The following is a 6,967-nucleotide window of genomic DNA, read 5'->3' as shown; positions in this document are numbered from 1 at the left end:
GAGAGAGAGAGAGAGGAATAGAAAAGCAGTGGCTGGCCATGGCCACGTGGAGGGGTGGGGAAGAGGGGGAACAAGGGAGTAAGAGTAAGAGCAAGAGGGTAAGAGAGGGAAGACAGGGAAGAGAGAGCGAGGAGGGGCAAGCAGCTCCTTTTATAGGGGGCGGGGCATACCTTGCTGTAGCCAGGTAACTGTGGGGGTGGAGTCCAGCCAGAACACCAGGAGCTTGGGGCATTGCCCTGCATGACTGATGGCCACAGGATTATGGAGTTGAGGGCTCGTGGTGTCAGGAGCCTCGTGTCTGTGAGTGTAGCTCACGGTTTGTTCTCTTGCAGCATTTTCTATGGGGCCTCTGGAGTAAGCTTCGCTCAACGAAAACATAGACTGCCTTTCACGGTCCAACAAATATCCACAATAGGAAACACAGACACAGAAACTAGTGGGTGGCCAGGGCTGGGTTTGAGGGAAACACGGGCAATAAAAATGAAGCAGTAGTCGCTACTAGCAGACATGAGGCTCTGGATCCAGTCCTCAGTGCTGCAGAATCCAGGTGTGGTGCTGTACTCTCCTCCTGCAAATGGAGGTGAAGACAGGAGGACAAGAACTTCAAAGACATGAAGTAAGTTGGAGATCCACATGGGTTAGAGACCTTGTCTCAAAGGAACAAAACAAAGGGTTCTGGTCTCACAATGAGATGAGGAACGATGGCCGTTCAAATTTGATGGTACTGAAGCCATTTAATTGTTACTTTAAAATTTTATATTTTTTTTGTGGGATGGAGAGATGGCTCAGAGGTTAAAAGCACTCGATGCTCTTCCAGAGGTTCTTAGTTCAATTCCCAGCAACCATGTGGTGGCTCAAAACTATTTATAATGTAATCTGGTGCCCTCTTCTGGCCACAGGCATATATTCAGACAGAGCATTGTATATATAGTAAATAAATCTTTAAAAAAATTTTTTTGAGGCAAGGTCTTATTGTGTATGTATCTTAGGCCAGCCTCGAACTTACGACTACCCTCTTGCCTTACCCCCAAAGTGCTGGGATTGCAAGTGTGAGCCATCACAGTGAACTGCCATTGGCACATTTTTATGATGATGATTATGGTCTGTGAGTTATAGCTCAAGGAAAAATATTACCAACCAAACTAAAGCCTCCACAATACTCTGAAGGAAGAGCAGGGGGAAGCAGAAACAAATAAGAGCATGGGAACAGAGTCAGGATGACAAGACAGATCCCGGAGTGGGTGCAACTGAGTGGTCGGCCTGCAGCCCACAGCTTCTAGGAAGATGGAGAAGGGCGGGGCCATGTGGGAGTCGAGGGGAGGGGAGGAAAGGGTATCTCAGAGAGTCAGCAGCAAGGGTGGAGATGGAGAGGGGCGGGGCCACGTGGGAGTCGTGAGGGGGGAGGTCAGCCTGTAACCAGCGAGGCTGCAAGGAAGGTATTTTAAAGAGACCCTTGCGTCTCTTCGTCTGAGCGTCAGAGTCTTGAAACAAAGGATCTGCAAGATGGGAATTTCCTCAGGAAAGAGAAAAGGTGCCAGGCAGGGGCAGGGAGATGAGGCTATTATCCTAGAAAGTGATTCCACACGATTCTAACAATCTGTCAGACCATTTGACAGAATGAGACTGAAGCCCAGACGTGATGGGGGTCGATGGTAGGCAGGACCGCACTGGACTGCCTAGATGTGCATATCCCTAGCTTTTTATTTAAACTTTTTTTTTTTTTTTTTTTTTTTGGTTTTTTGAGACAGTGTTTCTCTGTATAGCCCTGGCTGTCCTGGAACTCACCCTGTAGACCAGGTTGGCCTCGAACTCGGAAATCCACCTGCCTCTGCCTCCCAAGTGCTGGGATTAAAGGCAAGTGCCATCACTGCCCGGCTTTTATTTAAACTTTAATATAATTTCAGGACCCCCAAAAATGGACCTGAGGGTCACCGAATCTTTGCCCCTCTTCCCAATGTGACTATATTGAATACATCTCCCTTTTCAGCCTTTTACTATGAATTTGGCTGTTCTAATTGGGTTTTTAAGGATAGGTGGCTGAATTTGGATTCTTGAAGTACAGACTGTAGCCCCCAAGTTCAGTAACAAGCCTAGCCAAAGCAGGAGCAGGAGGGGAAGGCTCGCTGTTCTATCAGTCTTCAGGAGGGTCAGTTTCAATGTTGTGCCACAGTTGGGTACTAATCCCATTCCTGGCCTGCTGACTCATTGTGTGTGCTAGGTCACAGGCAAGCCACTAGTAAAGTTCATTTTCCTGAAAGCGGCTTGATTTCTAGGTGGCTGGGATGGAAGGGCAGCGGAATCAAAGCGAACAGGGGTGCTTCGTTAATCATCCTCTAGAGGCTACTTGGCAGAGAGAAAGGAAAGCAAAATCCCGGTGCAGGACTCAGTGTGGCGTGAACAGGAAGCTGTCAGGTGGGGTCCGGGACTACTGAGGGGCTTTCCTGGATACTGAGGAAATTCCCTTGGCTTGACTAGGTGTCTGGCAGAGCTGCTTAAAAACCCCTGCTCTCCTCATAACCTAGCCTCATGTGGTGTTCGGCCCCAGCTGGAGTCCCGCACTACAGCGCGCGTTGGCATCTGCTTCAGAGAAGTTGCTTGAAATTTTCAGCTTAGAAGTCCACAAGGGAAGGATGGACGCGGAAGGCCAGATTCCTGCGTCTGACTGAAGGGGACCGTCATGCTACTGTCGCATCCATTCCCTAGACAGTTACCACTGACCAGTGACCCTGCACCTTCCTTTGAAGGGAGGAGGAGTTCCCTCGTGAACCAGGAGGTGGCGCCTTTCTCCGGGCTCCTCTGCTCCACCCAGCTTGATGCTCTGACGGAGGAGCAGAGCAGGTGGTGGCAATGCCACTGGACAGACACCTGAGGCTCTGAGGCGATGTCTGACCTACCTGAGGCCACACAGCCATCCTCAGTACAGTTGCGATCTGGAGTGTCAGCCAAGACAGAGACCCTTTGCCTCAGGATGGACCCTTTATGGTTCTGAGACAGAATGACAAGGCGGACAACTCTGGGAACATGGGAAGAGAATAGACAAGCTTTCTGAGTGTCCTTTCTCACCACCTGAGCATCAAGAATTCCAGTATGCCTTACACCTTTCTCATTCCTCAGATGTAAACCTGGGACTCTAGGAATCCATCAGAAACCCGATTTGTGACAAAATATACATCCCAACTTTTGTACCAACCTAGGTATCCTGATTTTATTTCGTCAGATTGGAATCCTATCCAAGGTGCCGCCAGAGTCATTCTATAATCTCATTTATGAGAGAGAGAGAGAAAGAGAGAGAGAGAGAAAGAGAGAGAGAGAGAGAGAGAGAGAGAGAGAGAGAGAGAGAGATTTAATTCCAGCACTCAGGAGGCAGAGGCAGGTGAGTATCTGTGAGTTTGAGGCCAGCCTGGTCTACATAGTGAATTCCATGCTAGTCAAAGCTAATAGTAAGGCCCTCTCTCAAAACCAAACCAAAGCAAAACAGGCTTAAAGATCTCCATGTGCCAGCCTGTGGGCCCGAGTTCAATCCCCAGGATCCAGGCAAAAATCAAACATGGCTGCCCACACTTGTAACCCTGGGGCTGATGGGAGCAGGGAGCCAGGACAGGAGCATCAGGGAAGCTTGCCGGCCACCCAGGCTAGCCAATATGGTAGCCCCTGGTTCAGTTAGAGACCCTCTCTATGAATACATACATACATACATACATACATACATATATACATACATCTTTTAATAAACTTCAACTCAGCTTCACTTGTCCTGAGGTTCTTCCCTGTGGTGACTCCAGGGATCCAGTTCTAACGGAGTTAAAGTCCCTAAGAGAACGTCATACTGCTGCAGTGTCAGAGTGGAGCTGTGCCTCTGTCCCAGCCGCCACTGACTGTTGGTCTTGGACTCAGGCTGGGGAATGCTCAGTGGGTAAAACACTTGTCTCCCTGTGATGAACTGAGTTCCTTTCCCTGGAATCTACATACAGCTGTCTGCAGGAGTGCGCTCATCTGTAATCCCATTGCCCCATGGGAGAATGGGAGGTGGGTGTGGAAGAATCCCCAGAAACTAATAAGCTGGCTAGCCTGGTCCACATAGTGGAAAACAATAAAGACGCTCTGTCTCAAAAAGTGTTAGTTGAGGCTTGACACATGTGGTCATCCTCTGACCTCCGCATGTATGCCGTGGCACCTGTGACTGTTCACAGACACACAGGCGCACACACATATGCAGACACCAAGAGAATGAATGAATGAATGTTTGAATGAATGAATGTGAATTCTGGCTGAGGAACAGATTCTGCAGCCTCATACAAAGCCCTCAATATAGAAGACACCTTTCACCGGGTGGTGGCAGCGCACGCCTTTAATCCCAGCACTTGGAAGGCAGAGGCAGGTGGATTTCTGAGTTCGAGGCCAGCCTGGTCTACAGCGTGAGTTCCAGGACAGCCAGGGCTACACAGAGAAATCTTGCCTCGAAAAACCAAAGGAAAAAAAATACTTTTCCAGCTTTCTAGTGTCTACTTTTCCCTGTCGGTGGCTATACAGAATCTCTCGTGTGCTACCGCACACCTAGGCTCACCCACCTGCTGGTTCACACCGAAGATGGTCACTCTTTTGACTTCTCCGTGCACACAGCACTTTCCTTTAGATACTTGATCAACACCCGGAGGAGTTACAAACTCTCGCGGGAACAGAAAATATTGCGTTCAAGTATCAGGGTAAGAAGTACTATTACTATATCTCTCCCAAACAACCCCACTCAGGGCTTAGCCAGGAAAAACCCTGTGCTGGGTTCTCCACTACCCCTGTGTCAGTTACTCACTCTGGCCTCTAGGGGGCTCCCCAGGAACAGGGACAAGGAGCCATCGTCTCTGTTCCTTCAGCCAGGATTCTAAATGTGAACGAATGGAAGCGGTTTGGTAACCCACAAAAGTAACACCATACATTGTGGAGGAGGAGAAGCCGTATCTCATCAGAGGATGACAAGCTGTGAGCCATGGGGATCAATGGGAACCCCGAGTGACTAGCATTCCTTAAGAACACGCTTCACACACCATCTCTGGTCACCTCTGGATAAGACTGTCCATTTTATATCAATCAATTAATTAATTTGGTTTGCGTCTGGATGTGTGCACACTGGTGTGGTCACGCACGTGTAGAGGCCGGAGGTGGACTTCAAGGGTCGTCTTTACTCACTTTCTACTTTCTTTTTTTGTTTGTTTGTTTGTTTGTTTTGTTTTTTTCAAGACAGGGTTTCTCTGTGTAGCCTTGGCTGTCCTGGAACTCACTCTGTAGATCAGGCTGGCCTCGAACTCAGAAATCCGCCTGCCTCTGCCTCCCAAGCATTGGGATTAAACGCGTGCGCCAGCACCGCCCAGCCACTTTCATTTTTTTATTTTATTTTTTTTTTATTTTTATTGTTTAAGGCTGTCTCACTAAATCTAAAACCGGATGTTTAGATAGACTGGCTGGCCAGCAAGTCCCAAGGAAATGCTCATCTCTTCCCCTAGGGCTGGGGTTACAGGCATGCAACATGCCTGACTTTTAACTGCGTGCTAGGACCCAAGCTTAGGACTTCACACTTGTGTACCAAGCATCTTACACGTGGAGCCATCTCCCAGCTGGGAAGACAGGATTTGATGCAGGGCTACTGACACCCCCTCAAGTTTTGCCACTGCCAATATTTATCTAATTGGTGGTCACAACCAGAAAGACTTCTGACTGCTGAAGCTGTATTTCTGCCCCACCCTAGAACCATCTCACCAGCCAGAGTCAATAATTTAAAAACACATTTTGCATGCCTGCTTTCTTTTCTTTTCCAATTTTTTTTTTTTTTTTTTTTTTTGTACCAGGACAGGGTCTGGCCTCATAGCACTATCTAAATTAACCAAGGAGGACTTGTGGTCCTGCTCCACCTCCCAGCCCTGAGATTACAAGTATGTTGTGCTGAGGGTAGGGCCAGAGCATCAGGCAGGCTACCAACTGAACAGCACCTGCAGCCCACACTTGAGCTTTGTGTCCTTGTCTCTTCCCCATGTACGTGTGTGATTGTGAGTGCTTCTGTCTGCATTATCTTGAGGGTTTTTTTTTTTAAAGATTTATTTATTTATTATATGTAAGTACACTGTAGCTGTCTTCAGACACACCAGAAGAGGGTATCAGATCTCATTTTGGATGGTTGTGAGCCACCGTGTGGTTGCTGGGATTTGAATTCAAGGACCTTTGGAAAAGCAGTCAGTGCTCTTAACTGCAGAGCCATCTCACCAGCCCCCTGAGGGTTGTTTTTTTGTTTTGCTTTGTTTTGTTTTGTTCTTCCACTGGAAAGTAGTGCAGGCAGAAAGGTGCTTCACTCTAAAGCTTCCTTCAGTATGCATCCCTGGAGACAGGAAAATGTCTACATTAAGAGCTAAGGAATGTAGCCCCGCCAGAGTGTGCTTGCTTGGTGTGCAGAAAGCCTTGAATTTGATCCCCACATCACATAAAACCAAAGTGGTAGTACATTTCCTATAGTCCCAGCCCTTGGGAGAGGGACTTAGGCAAGTTAGAGGTTAGCGTGTGATACATAATAACTCTCAAAATAAAAAATTAAAATATAATTAGTTTATAGAAGCTCATCTCTATTTGTTGCACTGAATTCTAACTTTTTATACAAGGTAATATTTCAAAAGGGACATTCTGTCAGATCGGTGCCTGTCAGCATGCCCAACCCACTACAACTGTCTGCTTGTTAGAAACACTGCCAACCCCAGGGGTTCCAGAGGAATGGCTCCAGGATAGTCAACAGCTTTTCTCAGATGTCTCACCTGCATACATGCCCCTGTAAAACAAAGGACCGCACTGGGTACTGGAACGTTTCTGTTTCATCTTCACACAACTATGCAAGGAGATACATTCCATTAAAAAACAAATCAGGGTCAGCCTGGAGAGATGGCTCAGTGGTTAAGAGCAATGACTGCTCTTCCAGAGGTCCTGAGTTCAATTC

Source organism: Mastomys coucha, unplaced genomic scaffold (assembly GCF_008632895.1).
Source record: "Mastomys coucha isolate ucsf_1 unplaced genomic scaffold, UCSF_Mcou_1 pScaffold14, whole genome shotgun sequence".
Classification (NCBI taxonomy): Eukaryota; Metazoa; Chordata; class Mammalia; order Rodentia; family Muridae; genus Mastomys; species Mastomys coucha.
The sequence above is the reverse complement of the archived record's forward strand: the minus strand, read 5'-3'. Positions refer to the sequence as shown.